The sequence below is a fragment of the Lepidothrix coronata genome, unplaced genomic scaffold (genome assembly GCF_001604755.1).
Source record: "Lepidothrix coronata isolate B3197 unplaced genomic scaffold, Lepidothrix_coronata-1.0 Scaffold142, whole genome shotgun sequence".
Taxonomy (NCBI): Eukaryota; Metazoa; Chordata; class Aves; order Passeriformes; family Pipridae; genus Lepidothrix; species Lepidothrix coronata.
In genome coordinates this window covers 1,592,826-1,615,475 of record NW_016690322.1, presented here as the reverse complement: position 1 = coordinate 1,615,475, position 22,650 = coordinate 1,592,826, and the positions used below count along the sequence as shown (strand labels likewise).

The 22,650-nt window shown below is 43.5% G+C and overlaps 1 protein-coding gene across 2 annotated transcripts in view; it reads left to right on the top strand.

The window, feature by feature from the left end:
- The first annotated feature begins 2,750 nt into the window (after positions 1–2,750).
- FNDC3B (fibronectin type III domain containing 3B) overlaps positions 2,751–22,650 on the top strand; it is a 191,794-nt gene continuing 171,894 nt past the window's right edge. For both annotated transcript variants that reach the window (XM_017827764.1, XM_017827765.1), the window contains exon 1: positions 2,751–2,882. The gene's annotated coding sequence lies outside the window, so the exon portion shown is untranslated. The remainder of the gene's footprint in view (positions 2,883–22,650) is intronic.

Genomic DNA, 22,650 nt, shown 5'->3' with positions numbered 1-22,650 from the left:
GCGCTACTGCGTTTCTGACACCACTTGCTTCCTGAATAAACAGAGAGATCTCACTGTGATAAAAGATAAATATGTGTGTTATTGGAAAAAAACCCAGACTGATCAAAACAGAAAAGTTAGTTCATGGCTTTGGTCTGTATTTTTTTGGATTATAGTTTAGGTCAGTAATTTTCTCCAGTGTGATTTGTCTGTCCCTGCTGTGTCACCACTTAACCTAATCCTTTTCCTTTTTCAGAGGCAAAAGACATTTCCTCCTGTCTGATTAATGCTCTTCCTAGATGAGGTGGCTCAGGGAGTAAACCATTAAAGAAATAGTTTTAACTGTTATTTATGTAGGAACTCTCTGATGAAAAGCAATCCTTGCTTCACTCTCCCTTGCCCTCTCCCTGGGTTCCTGGCCATGCCCAATCTCCATTGAATCAGTTTATGGTTGCTGTTCACCATCTGCTCTCCCAGTTTATCAGGGCAGCAGGGCTGAATAGAAGGAGCTCTAAGGAGAAGACAGCATTTGATCCAGGCCCAGGATGGCCTTGTGCTAGTTTTTGTGAGTCTGCCCACTTCTGCAATTCCAGGTGAGCCTGGAAATGTTCTCACGCCTGGGGCTTCTGTTTTGACTCTCCAAATGAGGACACAGCCTTTGGCCCATTGGATAGAAAAGATACAAATCAGTTCTGTGGTTCCACTTCCTTCCTCTTCTTTATTTCTCTTAATTTTGTTCTCTGCGTTTGATCTTGTTTATTCCTCAATTTAATTTTTTTTTTTTTTGCCATTCTCCTGCTTGGGTCAGTGATTTTTTTCCTTCCTAAAGCAATGCCTTCACTGACCCTTTTCTCTATCTTCTTTTTTCTTTTTTTCTCCCCACAAAACAGTCTACAAGACCAAGTAAAGGCTTTACCACCCTAGTGAATAATTAATCTCGTCTGCTCTGTAACTCCATCCAGGACCATCAAAAAGTCTGCATGTTTTGGGTCACTAATAAAACAAAACATTTTTCTACTTTTAGATTTTATGCATTACAAAAGTTTTTGCAATTAACGACAAACAATACTTAGTGCTGGCCAACCATTTCACTTTGAAAAATCTTTCCCATGAGAAAATGCCTATTTGTTATTTTCGTAGGAATTATCTATTTCAGATAACTTTATTTTCATTTTTCTGTGTTTTGGTCACGTAGGAAAAAAAACCCAAACCCAGCCTAGTTGGCCACGATGCTTTGGTTTTACTAAGCTTTTATGCCAAAAAGTGTTTCAACAAGAAGTAGAACATCAAGGAGTCCTATGGGGAAAATGTTTCTATTGATATTATAATGGAAGCTGATGAAAATACACCTGGGCTGCCTCAGACTCCCAAGGGTTTTCCAGTTTCTGAAAGGAAACCTTGCTCTGGTGGATAAAGTGGATCAATCACTGATAACAGCTGTCAGAAAAAATAACACTGAAGAATACAGAAATGGAGAGAAGGCAGAGCACAGGACGTGTGGGCAATGAACTCCTGCAGAGGAAGGCTGGCTACCCAAAGGACCAAGGCCAAATCAAAAGGCCCTTCAAAGAGTGGCTGTGATCTGTGGTGGGAGTGAGGCTGAGTCCTATTTTAAGCTTTTCCTGTAACCAGATTAAAGCTCCAGTCATGATTCCCACATGGCTTGGATGCAGTGCTGAGAGGTGAATGACCACCATGGCTCTTCAGAGCTCTCTTCCAGAGGCAGGGGATAAACTCCTCTTCTTTAGAGCTGCACAATTTAATAAGTCAGAGCACTTCTTTAGCCTCGGAAAACATTGCCTAGAGCTTCTTCTCCTCAATCCCAACTGATGGGAACATAGGAATGACCACAGTGGTGGGAGCATGGGCAACTTACAGCAGAGGCCAAAGAGGGGACACATGGAGAAGCCCTGATCTTCTGGCACGCTGACCCCAGCCTGAAACTGCTTGAGTGAGGGGCTTCCCCTGCAAAAATGGCATTTTGGTGATGACTGGTACAATGTCCATCACAACCACCCACCCCTGCCAGGGTGGTGGGGGCTGCTGGGTGGGCAGGAGGAGGCTGGGTGGATGATGTATGGCCTAGGGGAGATATTTGGTAGTAACTGAAAGGTCTAGAAAACATGTCTTAGGAGGAGTGGCTGAGAGAGCTGGGTTTGTTCAGTCTTGAGAAGAGGAGGCTCAGAGGGGATGTCATTGGTCTCCACAACTATCTGAAAGGAGGGTGTAGTGAGGTGACGGCCAATCTCTTCTGCCATGCCTGCAGTGAGAGGACCAGAAGAAATGGTCCAAAGCTGAGACTGGGGAGATTCAGATTAGTTATTAGGAAAAAAAATTTTCACTGTTAGGGTGGTCAGGCTTGGAATAGGTTGTCCGGGGAGGTGGTGGAGTCACCATCCCTGGAGGTGTTGAAGAGGCGTCTGGGTGAGGTGGTTTAGGGGTTACGACGGTAGTGCGGGATTGGCGGCTGGACTGGACGATCTCGAAGGTCTCTTCCAACCTCTCCTATGACTCGGTGATTCCATTATTCTACGATTTTAAGTACCGATGAGCGAACCGGGAGGGACTCACGGCGGACGGGGCAGGACTGGAGCGGGGCGAGCGGAGCGGGCCGTGCCCGCCCCTCCCGTCTCCCCCGCCCCCGGCGGGCGGCGGCGGCGGGGCCGTCCCGGGGCGGGGCGGGCGCGGGCCGGGGGCGGGAGCGGGCGGGCCGGCGCCCCACGCCCGCCTCGGCCGCCTTTTCGGCGGGAGCCGCTACTCCAGAGTGCGCGGTAGCGTGGGCCGGCCGGGGCCCCATGTGGTGCCGACATCACTGACATGGCGGAATCCCCGCCGAGCCCTCCCGGCACTCGCTCCAGCTAACCGGGACTCGCCGCCCGGCGCCCCGCACCGCCCTCCCGCAGGTAAGGACGCGGCGGCGCTGCGGGGGAAGCCGGTCCTGGGCGGGGGGAGCCCCGCAGCTCCGCTCGGCTCGGAGCCCCCAGGAGCGGCTCCCTCCGCCCCGCGGCGCCGCTGCCGGTCCCGGCTCTTTTGTTCGGCGGCGGGACCGCGGCCGCGCTCGGCGGAAAGTTTCTGTGCGCGCCCCCTCCGGCTCCCCCCGCCTTGGGGAGCGCCCGGCGGGCGGGCGGGAGGGAGCGGCCCCGGCGCGCCCCGCTCGGGGCTGGCGGCGGGACGGGCGCTCCAGCACCGCCCGGCTGTCCCGGGGGGCTGCCGGCCCCGCCGCTGTCATCGCCGCCGGCCTCCCTCCCCGCCCGTGCGGTTCCCGCGGGGTCGGTGCGGGAGCGGCCGGTGCTGGCGGGGCCCGGCGGCACCGCGGGTGTGTGCGGTGTGTGCCCGTCGCTCCCCCGCAGCCGCGCCCCGCTCGGCGGCCCCACTGCCCGGCCCGGGGTGCGGGCAGGTGGAGGAACTGGGGGGCTCCTCCGCCTGCAGAATGCCTGGATCCAGCGGGTACGTTGGAGGAAAAAGCCGGAGAAAGGCGCGACCGTCTTTTTTCCCGGCCCCGTCCTTCCCCGCCCGGCTCCTGGCAGAGGCGGCTTTGGGAAGGAAAGCCCTGGAAACTTTTTATTTTGCTTGCCAGACACCTTTTTAAAATGGCATGCGACCAGCAGACGGAGCGAAAAAAGAACAACTCTTTTAAAAGCTTAACCTCTCTTAGGTTAAGACCACAGCTGCATCCCTCCCCCCTTTCCCGGTTCTCAGAAATGTTCTATTTAAATAAGGTTTTGGCGAAGGTAGTGCGGCTTGGAGTTAAATGTAACGAACCATTTATCCCATCTATATTTGTAGAATAGAAGGCGCGGGACAAGCCTGCCTCTCTCCATATTAGTAATTTTGTATTTCATTTGCATTTCTTTGTGTCCTTTGAGTATCTAAAAGTATTGGCCTGACTCCTTAAAGTGGTAGTTACCCTATCACGGACTGGGGAACTAAGGGAGAGATTGGAGTTTCTTGTCGGCTGTTTTTTTTGTTCGGTTTGGGTTTTTTCTATTTGCTGTTTGAACTCCGTGCTAGATTTGTGAGAAGAGGATTCACGTATCCCAGTTCCCTGTGCCCTGACCACATCTACTGTATCCCCTAACCGCTTACCCTGTGGAACCCGGGGCTCAGCTAGTACGTTCCTGAAAGGTGCCAAACCAGTCTAACTCGAGTTTAACAATGTGCTAGGTAATGGGATTTCAAACTTACACGGATTTTTCAAGTGTAGAACTGTTTCTCGACCTTTTTTGCAGCAGAGCTTGCTTAAAAATGGTTGAGGCTGCCAGGCCTGGCAGTGCCTCGATGCCTGTCCTGGTGTGGGGCTCAGCTCCATTCCGATGGGGAGCGGCTGGTCTGGACGTGGATGACACAATGTGTGCTTGGCTGGAAATCCACATAAGGGCATCACTTCCATAAACCTCAGGAATGGGCAATGGACTGCCTCCTGGGTGGAGGCATCTTGCTCCTCTTGCCCCGTCCACTGCTGGTCTCGCCCACCTACCACCTGTGTGTCTTTCTCAGCTGTAAGAGAATATGCTGCTGGTGCTACCAGTAAGAAAATCATTCTTGGCAGTGTTCCCGGGGTCATTTCGGGTCTCGCACAGAAGCGGTCTGTTAGTGCTTTTCTCTTAATCTTCAGCACTTTGTGGTTCCCTCTCGTTAGTTTTAAAGCAGTTGTGATTTGTGGTTGTATCGGGACCCTGCTGTGGCAGAAACGTCTGCTGCCCCAGAAGTGCCATGTATTGTTCTTCCCAGTTCAGTATCTTTTAGCTACTTTATGCTTGTAAATGTAGCTCAGGGATAAGTCTGTGTATAAGTTAATGTATTTTACAATTTTTAAATTTTAATTTTTTTTTTATTTTATTTCTCAGCCGTTGGGGCTCATCTGGTTTGGGTTTAAGGTCACTGCTGGGGCAGCAGTGAGAGGGGTTTTTCATACTGATAGCCTATAGTTGGCCAAAGGATAAGAAATGTAGGAAGTTAGCAGCCAAAATAAGCTGATATTCTGCTATAGGAAAGAAGCTTGGAGCTCCAACTCCATACTGCAAGGATTTTATCTTTACTCTTGGAAAAGTCTGTAACTTCCAATCTGAAGTGCGTTTATCCTAATGCCTTTTTTTTTTTTCTGTGTGTGGTATTTAGTGACCTGAAAGAAGATTATTATACCTTTTTCTGAGCAGAGAATTTATGGGTTTTTCTCTTCACTTTGTGGATTTTTTTTTTTTAAGTCCTTTGAGAGAGAGAAGCAGTTAAGGGCAGTCAGACTTGGGCAGTTCATAAATCTGTGCGAGAAAACATATACAGATGATGCAGCAAACTTCTACATGTGTGTGGTTGTATTCATGAACTTTCTAATGAGTATGATTGTCTTTTTCCCTCAAAAACGTAGGTTGTCAGTCTGCTGAGTGCTAGTGCAGAACCCAAGTTTACAGTATGAATAAATATTTGTAGTGTGAGGATCTTAATTCCTACTAAATACATATAATTACATAAAAGGCCCAGAGCCCAAACACAGCTGAATAAAACAAATTATTCTCCACAGTGCTTTTCTCAGTGTAGTCTGCCACTCCCCTCAAAAGAAAGGACATGAGGGAAGATGGAGTCATCTCTGTGAGCAGCATGAGGGGCAGTTTGGGACACCCTGGGAGAGCATCCCATCTCTCCACCAAGGATGTGCTTAACGGGTGTTAAGCCTGGAAACAGTGTCCCAGCGCACTGGGACGGTTTTGTGCTACATGCCGCAAGTTATCGAAGTCCCATTTGTTTGCAGTAGCCTTTAGCGTACAGCAAATAAAATAAATAGCAGAGGCAGCCAGCAGAGCCCTGTGTAAATCTCAGCTGTGCAAAACACCAGCAAGGCAAGGAGTTTCTCAAGTGTTGCCCAGAGGATTTGTGCCTCGGTGATCGCCTCTGTGCTGCTGAACAGCGGCGTTGAGTGCTGGCGGATCCTTTGGAAACGGGAATATCAGAACTCGTGTTGTTTACGGCCAAGGTTTAGTGTCCCTGTGTGATCTGTCCCTGGAGATGGAAGGTATGTGGGAAGAGGGAAGTTCTTCAAACAAGGCAGTGGAAATAGGAGCCGCTGGATACACAACGGTAACAGGCCATCTACAGGCAGGAATGCTGGTGTGTCAGTGAGTAGATAACTCCAACAGCTTTCAGTGAGGATGTGGTGGTTTGTGTTTTTTATCAGTTTATTCCAAGCATCTCTTTGCAAAATTAAAGTTGGAAGCCTCCTCTCTGTTGGATTCCAGACAGCCAGGGGAAAAAAAGGCACAAACTAATTAAATGTGATTTATTGTGGAGTTTGTAAGAGTGTTGGGAGAGATGAGTTGCCTTTCGGAAATGCTGCTGCTGATGTTAAATCTGTGCTCTGCTCTGGATGAAAAATGACGGTGCTGTTGAGCAAGTACACGAGGAACACGTCGTCTGTGTTAAAATGTGTTCCTGAGCACGAGTATTCCCTGGAGGTCCCAGGTAGTGTGGCTTTGAGCAGATCTTTGTGGTGCTTTTAATTGGGAAAGGATGGTTTTCCTTGAGCTTAGAGGTTAAAACACAGGGCTTCTCCAGTGACATACTTTCTGCGTTTGATCTGAAGAATCTTTTGTTTACAAGCAAATTGTGGTGTTTGTTAGCGGATAACAGACAAAAAGCCAACTGCAACACCAACTGTATAAGAAACATTCTTTATTTGTTTTTCTAGTGGTGACAGTTTATAATAGTGATATACTGAAAGTAACCATGTGGATACTCTGCTTAATAAACCATGCAGCTATGTATAATATGAAGCAACAAACAATCCTGGGTAATTAAGTATGTATTTTATAATTTTTTTTTAAGATAACAGAAACTGCAGCTAATACTGATATGTGGCATTTGCTTGTTCTGGCATCAGCTCCTAGTTCTAGAAGCTACTCAGCAGAATGACAAGATGGGTTCAGGAGCAGAGTTTCCACTGCTGTGGTTTGGTTTTTATTTGTTAGATTTAGAATAACTGAAAGCAAACACTTGAATTCCCTGAAGATGAAGGTGATAGGCTTGTCTGATTTCTCTGTGTTGATTTGGTGTATAGCAATTCTGTGGCAGCAATGCACATACCTTAAAGCATGCTTTACATCCCAGGCTCTTATCATTGCCTTATACGTTATGGACATTTCTATTTTTAGGTCCTTGCAAAGGACTCTAATAATATAACGTGTATGTCTCTATATATGTATTTAAATATATACTTCATGTTTTCAGGAGTGTTTCATATGGAATACTTTGAAAAGAGAAAAAGAAATTGCTCTCAAGAGGTTAATAAAAACTTAAATAAGCAACAATTTTAGGTGACCCTCACCACCTTCAGAGATCCTTGGGATGTTGTGGACAGATTTCCCCACACTTTTAATCCAAACTAGCAAAATCAATGTGTTCTGCTTAGTTTGTAGGTTCTCTGGGCCTCTGTGCAGCTGTGTCAATTTTACATGGTTGCTCCCTGTTCCCCCCTCAGCCACTAATAAAATTCTAATGTTTATAACCTATATCCCAGTGTTATCTTTTGCCCCAAGTATTTCTGCACAACTCTCTAGTCGAACCCAATGCTACAGTGAAGTAAGATGGTGTGATTATTTTGGACCTTGATAGCAGAAACAGCGTAGGAGTAGAGATTTGCCCTGATTTGTTTCAGGATCACCTTACCATTTTTCTTTAGTAAGATTAGTTAGTTGCTAGAATTTATTCCACTTTGTGAGTTGCCTTTTATTGTGGAAGTTTGTGTCTGTTCAATGGCACTTCATGTAACATAAGTGACCTTATGCTTGCAGACACTTGAACTGATCTGGGTATGTTATTCAGTATTATGCATTGCTCTGCTCCTTATGTATTTATTTAGGTGGAATAATGCAGCAGAGAAAAAAAGATGATAGCGTTTGTGGATAACGAGAGCATTGAGTAGGTTTCCTTCAGGTCAGCCGGAATTTTTGGGGAACTAACTAATGTCAACTCATAGAAGAGAAAAAATTGATTTCAGGTCTTGTTACCAGCAAAGGTATGGCAACCAGAAGCATCACTTCATTAGAATAAATTAACAGAATATGAGCGACCCAGTTGGAACTGCAGAGCTTGTGGATTATTTGGGGTGTATAGTGCCCAAATAGTGCTTTTTTGTCTATAACTACTGATAGAAGTGGTGAGTTTGAAAAGCAAAGGCACAGCTTGGACTTGACTGACTCTATAAGGGGTGTTGCTTTCCTGGGGGACTCAGTATTCTGTCTTTCATTTGATGTTAAAGTATTGGGAATAATGGCTTAGACTGAAGTGGAAAGTGGAAAAAATTCCTCCTTTTGTGACAAGATAAGGCAAATGGGGATATACCATGTACATGATGCTTCTAGAAGTATTTGAACTGGATGCAAGTTTGAGACCCAGTTGCACACATGCACATGTGTGTTCCTCTGTTCTTATAGCAGACAGATTGTGGTTGGTGTTTGGCTTTGAGTTGTGTGTTTGGTTGGCTTGAACAATTGAAATGTTGGTCTTGTTTTCCCTGGTTCTTACTTCACTTTACTTAGCACATATTAGTATCCTGTTCTTTTGTGCTGCTTTAAAGCTCTCAGGAAGTGATTTTTATGATCTTGTTAGAGTAGATACCTTTTAATTAATTGTGTTAAAAATTGAAAAAAAGGTTTGAAAATAAACTGGTTTTTTTCACCCAAATGTTTTGGTGCTGTTCCTCTAATAATAGAGGAACAACATCGTATAAACGATGTTGTATTGAACTGTGGCTACCTTGGAAGCCATGGCTTTTAAGGTGAGGAATTTGTTCCTATTTGGTTGCACTGACTGAAGGATGACAACATGTTTCTTGAGGGCTGATTTCCACTGAGTCATCCCCTGAGCAGGGCAGAGGGACACTCAGCTGCTGTCACATCTTCTGCTTTGGCAGGTTAACTAGGAAATTTGTTTTCCAAGCCTGCCTTGGGGAGGAGAGAGCAACAAGTCTTTATTTTCTCATGCTGGAAAGAGTTGAAGCTGTGGCAGCTCAAAGAAAAGCAAATGAAAGAAAACAACTGTTTCTTACTCTGGATTTTTACAGAATTGGCTTCTGCTTTAATGAGGCTTTTTATTTGTGGGTCTGCTGTTTTTCTCAGCGTCCCACTTGCCCATCCTTTCTTTTGCACGCTTATTCATTGGCCTCCCATGACTTCTGATACTGTGATAGGATTTTCCTTTTAGTTATATCTCTGTCTGATTTTGTTCTGTTGGTTGCACAACTGTTGAAGGTGATCCTCAGCCATGCAGTGAGGCTGCTCCCACTCTTGCACTCCAGACCGGAGTCTCAGGGTGCAGCGTTTGGTGTTGCAGAAGCAGAATCTCTCCTGAGCAGCCAACACCATCTGACAGCCTGTGTGTGTGGGGAACTGAGCAACCAGAGACACAATACTTAATTTGGCACAGTGTTTGCTCTTTGCTGGCTTTTCTTGAATGGTTCAGATGTGGGCGAGGGAGGGGCAGCAGATCTATGTTTGTGGGACACTGCATTCCCTTCTGTCCCCTTCCTTCTGACTTCATGCTCTTGTTCATGTAGTGGGTGTGACATGTGGCCTTGGCATGACTAAAAGTGCAGGCATGTGAACACCAGGCTGTTGGATGAGAGAAACATGTCCATCCACATGTGTAGTGGGGGTGTGCCCAGCATTGCAGCCGAGGTGGCTGTATCTTGGCTCCAAATGACCCAGGAATGCTGTGGGATGTGGTTGCCAAGTACTTCAGAAGAGTCTAAGGGGTCTAATCTGACAGGACTGTGGGGCACTGCTTTTTGGGTCATAGGTTGAGGCATTGTTGATTGTATCTGCCAGGCAGCTGTGCAGGGAGAAGAAAGTCCATGGTCATCTTCACAAGCTGGTTCTGAGGAAAGGGTCAGAATTTTTCTGACATGGTTGATAAGAGTGTTTGTGGATGAGAATTTATAGGGAAGGAAATGAGAGATTGGAAATACAGTGAGGTGCCTTGTGTTTTGGCTGTCATGTGGCAGCTCTGGAAGGAGTTAAGCTACAAATATTCTGTGGAGAGCTTAGACTTGAAGAGTAACCCAGAAGCAGGCTGAGCTGCTGGTAGGTTTGTGGTTTTTATGGGAAAGGGATGGCAAAAATAAATCTAAATTTATTGTAATTCAGAGGGTTAAGTCTAAGTTGTTGTTGTCTGTGGATGAGAGAATGGTGCTTCACAGTGTCTGTGTTGATGTATGAACATGTGCATATGTTGTCTCCTCTTAAATGAGTGACCTTATGTGCTTTGGAGGAGGAAAGAAAACGTCAGCAGTGTCACAAATTATCCCCTGTATAAATTCTGGAGTCAACCAACACTTCTGGATCAGTGCAAAATGACTTGATAGCCAAAAGAATGACCCCTGCTTGCTTCGTGCACTGTGACCCTGCAGGTTGTCAGCTCTGCTTTGAAGAGTTCAACCCTGTTCTGTACTGGGATGAAATGTATGTTGGCTGTTTTGAGGATAAAGAGTTAATTTTATAGCAATTCATTGTATAAGCTGATATGTTCATAAGTCAACTCGTTTGACACAGTCATTTTCTCACTGTTCCCTGATCAGAAGTTAGTGATTTAGGTTACTGTAAATGCTTTCTGGTCTTAGGTAACACTGGTGAAAGTCACTCTCAGAATAAGCAGAAGTGAAACCTGATTTTCTGATACTTTTGTGTTTTGTTTACACTCAAGGAGGTAGTTCATACCCATGGTGCCTCATTATGTAACTATTTGTACCTTGTTCTTTTGGTTTATTTGTTATAAAACTAAATTAATTGTAGTTCAGCAGGACCTCAAAACAACAAACAGAAACAAAACAGAAACCTTAAAGGATCAAACCAAAATGACTTTGTATTTCACATTGTGGTTAACTTAGGTGTTGTTGAGGTAATAGTGTCCTATGTTCCGAAGTAAGAAATATCCTATGGATTTCACCAGAGATACAGTTAATGTCTCGTTGGATTACTCTTGCAGAGTTCTCTGTGGCTCTAAACTGTTCCTGCCATCCTGGGAAGTTAAAGTGCCATAACAAGGAAGCAGAATTTGACTCACTGAGTGTTTTGCTACTAGATTGTAGGTTCCAGTTTACCTTCATGAAGGTCGAGAACCACACTGTTACAGGACTTGGTACTGAACATGTGGGTTCCATTATTCATAGCTGACCACAACCAATACACAAGAAATCGTATGGCTAAGAGGAATTCTGAGATTTTTTTTTTTTCAATAAAGCAAAAGTTTTGTAGATTTTGACGTAAAACTGGAGAAAATTGACTGAAAGAGGGCAGTTTTAGCTTAGATATTAGATGGAAATTCTTCACTGTGAGGGTGGTGAGGCCCTGGCACAGGTTGCCCAGAGAATCTGTGGATGCCCCATTCCTGGGAGTGTTCAAGGCCAGGTTGGATGGGGTGTGGAGCATCCTAGTCTAGTGGAAGGTGTCCCTGCCCATGGCAAGGGGTTGGAACTAGATGATCTTCAAGGTACCTTTGAACCCAAACCACTTCATGAGTCTATAATCCAAGCCTTAATCCTTGTTTCGTGTATGTCAGCTGGTGGCAGAAGTAACTTGTTTGATTCTGCTCCGCACATATTTATTTTTGCAACTCCATATGCTGCTCCAACAGATCTTTATTATTGCTTGTTAAGTTCGCTGGTGCTTTCAGGGACTGCACAAAAGATAAACATCCTCTGTGACTTCGTTAGGCATACAGTGCAAACTTTTTGTTGATTTGAAGCCTGTCCCTCAGGTCAGTGAGCACTGCAGGCAGCATTCAGGGCGCTGTACGCCCACGACTGTGAGGTTATCTGAAATGGAAGGGAATGGGCTTGATACCTAATGTGTCTTCTCTCTACAAGCTCTCGTGTGTGTGGTGTTTTATCTTTACCCTTTGCCCTCTTGATTAACAGAACTGGATGTGCTTGTCCAGCTGTTCCAGCTGGCTTGTTCAGTGGGCAGGAAATGGTGATGTGGTGGAAATTAGGCAATCCTACCAAGTGCCACCAAAAGGGTCTCTGATCTCTTCCACAGCAGCCACTTCTGGCTTCTGGATAAAACATTAGAGTCAACTAATTCAAATACTTCTGCAACCACAATCTATGTAATGTACAAGGCGGCTACACTTGAATTTTTGTGTGTCTGAATAGGTTGCTTCAGTGGATGTGTGAGAGCTGCTATGTTACTGTAAAGGCAGTATTTGTGGATATAAAACTCTGAAGTTAGACATCAACGGTTTCACTTCCTTTTGGCATTTGTTGATCACGCAGTCAAACAGGATGATATTATGCTCTAAAAAGTTGCTGTAGAAGTTTTTCAGTTTCTCAGACCTTCTAGACTATTCCAGTCTTGTCCCTGCTAGCAGATCTGGGTCCCTTCATGTCTTAGTAATTCCTTATTTCTCTATTCCCATCTTCCTTCCTTAGATTTCTCGAGACTATAACATACTGATTTCAGTACATTCTCAATTGTTGCGTTGGTGCAAGGGGACAAAAGGGAGCGAATAAGTGGTTATGGTATCTTCTGATATATAAGAATTGGGAGGTAGAAAATATGGATATGTGAGGACATGGGAAATAATAATGAAGGAAACAGTTTGCAAGTGGATCGACTGTATTATTTGTGGCCCTGCCATAGTTAAGGATTGTGATGTTCTCTCAATGAAATACAAGCAAATACGATAAAATGCTCTCTTACGTGACTGAGTTTACTTGAACAGCGATAGTACCACCTTTGAGCAAATTTGATATAGTCTCATTACCAGCAGTGACGTCATTTCGCTGCAGCTGCAAAGCTTTGGGCAGTGCTGGGTAGGGATGAGGTGCTGCTTTCTGGCTCTGGGTTAGCAACGTGGCAGTGGGAGATCTGTCCTTTCACTCTGAGAGGGAAATGCAAAGCCTTGGCCCAGTGCCTGGACTAACCTCATAAGGCGAGAAGTTTTGTGCTCACGTTTGAAAGTATATGGGGGTGGCAGATTGGATCTGTCAACTTCTTCCTGTTCTGTCCCCAGGAGAGTTATTTTCCATTAATTATATACATATACATTTTTTATTTAAAGTGTCCTGGCTCCATGGAGCAATGAGGTGTAACTAAGGTGTGGTGTTTCCCTGAAGGGCCCAGGATGGCTGGCTGGGCAGGAGCCTTGTCACTGCTCAGGCAGGGGTGCAGTGAGGTGCTGCCTGTGCCACCTGCCAGGATCGTTCTTCTCCCTGATCCTACTGCCTGGCAAGTGCAAGGCAATTTGAGGGAGCTATATGGAAAAGTTAGGTGATTCAAATGAAGAAAATTTAACAAGGTGATTTTCCTTAAAAACTTTGATGTAGGTTTGACTGGTTTTTCAATGAGTATTTTATACTGGCTACATACTGTATAAAGTATCACCAGTTTAGGATTTTTGCACATCCCTACTTTTTTCAGAAAATATTTTGCAATATTCAACTTGTGCATTTTTGAAAAATGCAAAGGGATTTGACAGATTTGAGAGGGAAGCAACAACTCTTCTGTCCTGATATGCAAAAATGAACAGTTGGGAGGAAGAAATGGAAAAATACCATTTTTATCTCTTCTAGTATATTAGACAAAGGTTTTCTCTGTTTTTCTGCCACCATCATCTCTTCCTGACCTTGGTGATCAATATTAGCACTGAGGTTTCTTAAAGCAGATATAGAGACTTTGCTATGCACCTACTTGCTCTGCTTGACCATAGTGTGAGTGTGGTCTGTTAGTGGTGATACAGCCATGAAAAAAGGCACCCGCCAAAGGGAGGGACTTTTATTTTGCTTTTAATAGAGATGGGAAGGGAGATTAATACTATTCTGCAAGTTCTTCTGGGACTTCTTTTGGAAAACGTGTGCATTCTGTTCACCCACGTTAGTGAAAGATGGGTAAATCTGAAGTGGTAGAGTTACGGGCGGGGGTTACAGGCATGACTGGAAGTGTAGAAAGCCTTTCTCGTAAGATGAGATGGGGAAATATTTAACAGGAAGAACGTTCCAATGAACTTCACTATCTCTGAATCCATCAGAGAGGTAAACAGTGTGAAGGCGTACAGGGCTGTTTAAGCCAAAAGCCGGTGCTGGCACTTGAACGCGTGGATGCAAGACGTCAATAAATAAGAACTTTTTGAGAATTAGATCAAGCAGGTCAGTCCAAAACCAGCCCAGCTATCCAAACAGGAGCCATCTTACGGCAAGCAGAAAGACATAAATAATTTTAATGTGCAGGGCTTTATGCAAGGATATCAAAGAAAATGTGGCTATAGTATTCCCGTATATGAATAAGGAGTGTATAAGTGGCAGAGTGATTTCAAGGAAGTGGGAGAACAGAAGAGGAGCTGGAATATCATGTGATGAAAGTACTGTAGGCATTCATTGCAGCAGCAGCAACATAGATAAACCTGATCCTTATTTTTTAATGAATTGACATAGTAAAAATACTTCTTTTCCCAAGTCTGCTTGCATCTGCAGTTATGTGTGTGCAGCGCAGTACTAGTGGAGAAACTTCAATAAGGTTGCAAGCATGGTGGAATTTCATTTCTATGTCCTTTTACTGGTACTTTTATTTGGTAGAAGGTCATGACATAACATAGTTTCAGGAAAGCAGATGGGCAGAGCTCTGAAAGAGCTTTGAACATCAGGTCAGACAATAAAGGTGCTTTCCAAAACCACTTATCGGAGTAAAGGCCAGAGGTTTGTATCCAAAACTTTGCTAAAGATAATCTCTAGGAAGGAGAATGTTAACTTCAGTATAATCACAGGCTTCAAAGCAAAATCAGAATGCAAGATAAATTTTGTTTATGGTTTGGCTTAAGAAAAAAAAGTAACAAGATCAGAGTTATACAAATGGGAGTTTAAATATATAAAAATCAAAATGTCTGGATTTATATTTGCTGATAGAAGATGGCAGTTATGCTGAAATACAAGGTAAAAGCTTTAAAAGAAGTGAAATAAATTAGTGAACAAATGTGCAATGCTAAAGTTGAAATGCTTTCAGTGACGAGGAAAGGAAAATCTAAATTGGGTCACCTGCAACTTCATAAGTGGCTGTAGAAACAACAAATTACTAGTTCTGCTTGTACCAGGACTTTGGAAAAGGAAAAATCAGCATGTAGAGAAGGTATTATCCAGCTAATTGCTTGGTAGCTACACTGAAATTGCTTTAATACTGACCTGTAGTGTTCCCTTTCTCAGCAGAAATGCTTTTGTGTCAGACAGAAGTTAATGTTTCTTTGGAGAAAGAAGGATGCAGTGAGTCCTTCTGCAGACTTTCATCTGAGCCTTTTTCTCTGAAATAGGAGTCACAGGAACTTGTTGACAAAGCTGTTTTCTGTGATTGAACTGAGCTTTTGTTTGGGGGTGGTTTTTTTTTTTTTTTCTTTTTTTGTTCCAAAGAGTCAGGTTTTACTTAAATATATTATCAACACTGTCTCATTTAAGCTTGTGTGATTTGCTTTCATTTCTGAGCTACTTGGGGTAGGGGGAAGTTTTTTTAATTGTCTTTATGTTAATGCAGAAGAACTGGGAGCTTGTTTCCATCCATCATGGAGATGGAAACAAAAGCCAAGCAAACTTCCAGATGGTTGCAGATCCTGGATCCCGGCCACTGCCCAACGCAATTCAGTCCTCCTGCCTCTATCATTTACTGCTTACAAAACACTGTGCAGGGCTTGTGAGTGTGGACTTTGCCTTTGTGAGCAGGCGGCTGAAGGAGGAAGGTGAACATTGTGGTGGGGCGGGAACAGTCCCTGCAGGGCCCTCAGGCTTTGGCCAGGGCTCCTTGCCAGCGATGTAAGGATTGGCTTGGGAGTTCTCCAGGGTTATAAAACACCCAGCTGTTGACTTTTAAAGTTGTGTGACTGGGCAGCTGGGAACTTGGATGGGCTGGAGGATGAGCTATATTGATGGAGGAACAATAGTTTCACAAGCACATACACGTACTCCCCTCACCCCCCTTTTGGGGCCATGGGTGTGCACTATCTGAAATCCTGTCGCTAATTAAAAATCACAATAAGCCAGTGCACTTAAAAGTGGGTTTTGATGGTTGGGGTTTTTTTTAATTTAAAAAGTCACTGGCTGGGGAATTAATGAAACGACTGGGAACGGCATCTTGCATTGTGGCCACTTGCTCAATTGTGGTTGAGTTGGTGCAGAGTATCTCGGAGTTGATCTTATTGTTCTGATGGGATTTCAGCCCACTGTGGCAAGGGAAAAGTTAACATGGGCAACAAGAACTAACTCAGCTTCAAGGGGTGAAAGTGCTGGTGGGAGGCAAGGAGCTGCATGTAAAGAACCTGTGTGGGAATGGGACAGAGGGAGCATCCCTGGGCTGTGCAGGGGACCTGTGGCAGGTTGGCAGGGCCAGGAGCACAGCAGAAGTGATCAGTGGGGCTTTATTTAATGGTGGTTTAGTTTCAGTCTCGCCCTCAAGCTGCGAAGCATGTACTAATTTAGAAGGGCCAATATGAAAAAACTTGCTATGTAAAGCTGTAGTTTTTAATGTGGACAGTCAGACAGATCCTGTGAACTGATAATTGCCATTACTGGCTGGGACAGGCTGTCAATTTTAGTAGGAAATCATTAAATAAACATTGGTGAATAACCAGTATGATGATTCCCCTTCCCTTGGTAGACACCAAAGCACTTAACAGAGGCAATGTATTTTCATTATCCCCATTTTGCAGCTGAGAAAACAAGGCACAGACGTTAAAATACTGGAGATACTTGTTTGGGGCTTGCTTCAGTTTGAGGCTGGACTAGAAGTCTTATTAGTGCTCTGCAAGTGTCTGGGGGTTTCCCTCCCCAGCACAGCACTTGACAAGCCTGGCAGCAGCGCCTGTGTGCAGTTCGGGTACCTCTGAAAGCCTCTCCCAGAGGAGGATTCCTGGCAGCTTGGCAAGAGGGCAATAACCACTTGCCTTCTGCTTAGGATATTATATTGTATCTGTAGGAAGACTTTGTCAAAGACTGACTTGCTCTGGGTAAGGGGGACGAAAACTGTTTCTTTACAAATGCCAACTAGGTCTTTGCAAGCTAATAAAATTGTCAGTAGGCAGTACAGCATATGCTTAATTTAGTAAGGTTATAGTTCTTTTTTAGAAAGGGTAGAGTTATCCTGGCTTACTTGTAATTTATATTTCTGGTGAGCACATGAAGTCATATTTCCATAAGAGGAGGAAATACTGCTCACTTCCCCTGGCTGATCCCATCTACTCCAGTAGCTAATCTTTGGATTTTCGTTTCTAATGTTGTGCCCAACTCTGATTTGCCTGGCTCCTGCTTCTGCTCACTGGTTCTTACTGTTCTTTAATGTCCAATCCTTGCTGGCCCTGGGACCACATAAATAAGTCTTTCAAAGGGCTACTAAATCCTGCTGGCGTGCCATGTGTCAGGCAGCAGGGCATGTCTGTGCCCACTGGCTGATTCACACACAGTGTTATCAGCTCACAGATTAAACCACCATCAGTTCATGGGCCAGCTCTTCATACAGTGGAGATATTTCATTTTAACTGAGTGTGAACTCCTTTATCAGTGTTGTGTGGTACCAAGTCAGACGTTGGCTGAAGAATACACACGTGCTAACATGGCAGTCGTGCCAACCAAAGGTGTTATCTCAGTGGAGAGTGCACTTGGGTTTGTTTGACATGACCTGTTTTATGTAGAACAATTCCTTATTACTGGAATCCTTCACTGACTTTGCCTTGTTTTATCTGAAAGCTGTGCCTTACTAATGGGATGTAATTGCGCTGGGCATCCTGCTTTTCTCTCAGCTACTGGTGCTGGATCAGCATGGTCTCCCCTCCATCCTTCTGCATTACTGTGTCCTGTTGTTGGTAGTAGGTCAAGTATTTCCTTAAAGGCTCGAATCAAAACTTAACTGCAAGATTTTGAAGCTGACTTGGGCATGAGTCTAATTCATTGGTCTGTTTGATAAAAGTGCATTTTTTACCTCTTCTGAATATGAGTAGAAGAATCTATTAAATGCTTTTTTGCTGCATCATTAGCCCTGTTTTCACTTCTGTTTTCCAGTGGGGTTATACCACTATTAGAGTTCAGTCCTTCTTAATTTATTTTAGAAAGTAGTTCACTTTGTTTTCTTGCAAGTCATGGTTATTTTTTTTTTGGTCTGATTTGTCTTTAGCCTTGGTTTCACTTACCAAATTTCTGTACTTCTAATTCATTTTCTTCCCTATCTGTTCTTAGTTTCACTTTTTTAACCTCTTTTTATGCTACATTAAATTTTTGTCTTTTTACCATGGTATCAGATTAGAGGGAAACTAGCTAAAAACTTTTCTCAAAAAAGGGAATGATTAATTTCTCAATTATAGTTGTCTTTAAAAAATAATTAAGTGAGCTTACAATTGTAATGTACATAAAGTTTCTTTCAAGTCAGTTTTTCCCCTCAGTTCTCATCAGTTTTGGAAAATTAGCATTTGTTGTTTTAAACCTAAACTGCATGTTCTGACTCCAGTTAATCTCCCTCAAATAATATTTGATTGCTGTGGTGATTCAGAAGTTCTTGTGGGATGATTCTGACTGGCTCTGTGAAGAAACTTCCAGCTGTTGGATGTTGAGTGCACGAAAGTCACAAAGATAATAAAACACTGTTTTTTCACACATCTTATATAGGTTGTATGTGTATGGTGCAGGAAGTTTTATTTGCTCTTGAGCTATGTTTGAATTCCCTTTGTGGTGTAAATCAAATAATTCTCTAAGTGGGTTGTAGGCAGTTGGGGAAGGAAATGGTTTCACAAGTGTTTGCCATACAGAACTAGGCGGATCACCTCGGTTAAGTAGTTAAACATCATGATATTAAAAAAGGAGGTGCTGCAATCCAACTCCATGTGCATATCGGTAGATAAAGTACTACAGATGTACATCAGTGTGAGTTTGTGGCCTGATGGCACAGCCCTAAGTTTGTGCTGCTACTGAAAGGTCAGTCCTGCCTCCTTCTGCCTTTATTCCTGTCATTTCTCTTGTTTGGGCTCAGTGAGTTAAACCCCCTGGGCTGGTCTGGAAGCCAGCCTTAGATACCTGACTCTCCTTGCTGCTGGGCGAGTGCTGTCCTGTTCCTGCTGAGGTGCACTGCAAGGGGAACCATCCTTATTAAATGGACAAAAGGTGTATTGTGCTTTGGCTTTAGTCTTTTAGTACTTGTGCTGTTTGAAATCAGAGCATCGGTGATTGTTCTCCCTGTCCGCCAGTCTCATCCTGACCACCACCTCCCACACTAAAGGAAAGAGTTAAGAGAAGGTAAGTGAAAAACTGTTACAGGTGCAATCTCCTGGTCTCCTCAGTGCTCTGCCATGGACTTGAGGGACAGCTTTCTCTGGGTTGTGTAGTACACCTTACTAGCAGGTGATGTGTTAGTTAAAAGAACAAGCTCAACTACCTGATTTTCATTTAAATTACATATTCTCCTTCAGTGTTCGTTTTAGCTGTCTGTTCCAAGAACTCTTTCTTCCCCCTTTGAAGCTGTCTCTGCTCTTGCTTCTCATATTTGAAGAGACAGGCTTGCACACCTCCTGTATAAAAGGACGTCAGGAAAGATCTTCCCTTTCTCCTCTGAACAGCTTGAGGTGGAGCTCTTGTCTGTCTTTATATTTACTCACTGGGAAGCACATTGCACAGAGCTGCAGCTACCCAGCCTTCCTGGAACAGTGTGTGCTGCAAGAGCACAGGGACCCTGGGTCTGTAGAAAGGTTCTCCTGTGGGCAGGGGTCCATCTTGGCTTCTCCCATGGACAGGGCATCCCTGGCAGCCCCCACGACCTGAGTGTCTCCTGTGTTGTTTGAATCCTGCATTAGCTCTGTGTGGTAAGAATATCTCCTAATTACTCACTGCTAAAATTTGGTGTTTAATAGCTACTTAGGGGCAGAACTTGGATGGGAAGAAAGAGTTTATAGATAAAAGTTGGTCGTTGCTAGTTAATTAAAGCCTGTCTTTTGTCAGGGATAATTAGTGCAGCATTGGCAAGAGAGAAACAAAAGTTCAAACAGAACACAGCTGAGCTGTAATCTGCTTATGTTAGAGCCTGAAATAGCAAAGGGTGTGTTTGACTTGAAGTGCTTGTCCACAGATCTTTGACTCCTGTCCTTATGGGGGAAGGGATGGTGAGCTTTGAAATGCAGGCACAACTCTAATGTTGGAATACCAAAGTATGAATGAGTAACAGAAAGGTAATAGATACCTTAGTGGTATAGATAGAGGTATGTGTTGGATTCCAGGTGGTATAAAGAACTATTAGATTATTAACATCTCCTTTTATATCCTGGTTGGCAATCCCAGCTACTAGGGTTCATCCAAAAAGAAATCTGTTTGGTTTTTCCACCCAAGAATGTAGCCCTCAGGTCATGTTTCCCTATATAAGTCTGTATATAGAGAGGTCTGCCCTCAAAGCAGTGGGTTTAATTGAGTTCAGCTGAGGTACATAGGGTCACCTGCTCTAGGGCTACATTTGCCCTTCCTGTTGTTCTTCACTTGCATCACTGGAGACTTGGTTTCGACTGTAGGCTTTGTCTGCTGAGGGTTGGGTGAAGGATTTCAGTGTAGGCATGAGAGAGAGCTGGGATGCCAGACTGCTGAGGAATGGGAAGGTCTGTGTAATGCAGAAAGAATTCCAAGCATCTTTTTGGTTAATTCTGTTTTTTAGAGGACTGCTAATGTGGCTTGATGGGAACTTGCATGTTGAGTGCAGCTTAAGAGTTCTTGAGTATTTCTAAAAATGGTTTTCTAAAGTCTTGCCTAAAATCTCCTTGAATTGCCAATTCTTGCACTTAAGACAACTCAAAAAAGCTCAGTCTGTTTACCTTTATTTTCACAAGACTATTGATAATACCTTGGCAAATACTCCGATATTGGACTTATTTTACTTCTAATGAAGAAGACACCATCTGATTAAAATAAATTTTTGTGTTCCTACTCGAGGACTGAATTTTACTGGGCTTAGTATACTGTACTGAAAATGCCTTATTTTTCATAACAATTGCTTTGATTTTTATAAGGAAAAACATATTTCCATTGTATTTGCAAATGCTACAGCAACATTCTTCTGCAAAATGTGCTGGTGCTATTTCCAGGACACCCAGAAGGATTTGGGATGTGAGGTGTTGTTACTGAATTAGTGATGGTGACTTATAATTAAAAAACAAACAAAACCAGCTTATCAGAAATGTTCGTTATATTTGGCAGTTAGTTTCTATGAAACTGAATTTGGAAAAATGTCTAAGGGGAATTCGTATCCTCTGAAATGCTCTGTTACCTTTTTATTTTCCCTCACCTTCCTACAGACTTTTGTTTCCTGGAGCAGTTGTTCAGGTTAGAATAAAAATGGGAATTTGACAAGCATGTAGGTGGCCTTTCCTCTGATGCATATCAGCAGAACTTCATTGTTTACAAGATATTTGTCCTTAAAACTGTAAATGGACAAATTCAAGCTTTTTGCTTTTAAGCTGTTAAAATGGCAATGTCAATGATCTGATCAGCTTCAATGGTTTATGTTTAGATTGTACATTCATGACTGATAATGTCAAAGTTGGAGAATGTTTGAAGGACAAAGAAATGCAATAATGGGGATGGAAGAATTTATCCCCTAATGAATTAATACCTATCTACAGCAGTTTCTCAGGAGGCTTCATGATTTTGCAGAATGATATGTTGCTTGGAGAATAAATACTGAGGGTACGGGGAAATATACAATTCTTAGGAATGTTGGAGGAAAACTCAAAATGCTTCAATTTTTTGATATCATGTCTTTAAATAAATTTTGTTGCATAAAATATTCTCTGTGGAAGCTTTTGAATCTTGTGAATTTGGTTCAAGTTTGTCAATTAACTTCAGTGGACTGAAAATATCTCTGAAACTCGCTGGAAAGATTTTAGCCATTGTGTTAGTTTCTTAACTTTTTTTCTCATCAGTATTACTTGGCAGTGGTGTTTAGGTGGATTGTTTAGATCAAATTAGCAAGTGGTATGGTTTTTTTATAGGTCTGTAGTGTGTTGTACACTTGAACTGATGATATATAATTAGACACGTCATTTTGCTTCCATTTGGCGTCTTTTAACTAATTAGTTACTTGGGTTGCTTTATTTTGTGTTACTTTATTTTCAGTTGATTAAGTACACTTACTTACTTCTCTAAGGGTACAAAATTAAGAACATACTAATTGTGCAACAATCTTGGCATGTGTCGATTGCTTCAGTGTCACCTAAGGACAAAGATTTCTCTGCTTACATTGCTGGCTCTATTCTCTCTGTGCCCCGTGGGCAGATGTGTCAGAGCAGACGCTTCGCTCTCCAAATTCTCTTCCTCGCTCCCGCAGTCTAGTCAGAGCTTGTTGGCAGTGTCTGTCGTAGGTACTCGCCCTTGGAAATGCCTTGATTTCAGCTTTTAGATGTTCAGACCCGCTAGTTCAGCGTGTTCGGAGGGTTGGTGGTGGGACAGGAGGGTGATCTCGAAGGAGTGGAGACCCACAGGTATTGTGTATCTGGCGGTGTGAGTTACTTCTGGAAACAGGTAAGCTTCACCTGGGAACTGTCACGAGCTGGGTGGGCAGCTGTGATGCTCTGTGTTGCCGGTCGGACTAAATTTTGATTGTGGGTATTGCTGTGACTATAAAATATTTGAGTGCAATATTTCCAGAAGCAAAATTCCCCCAGGCACTGAGTGTCCTGGAATAAACATGACTT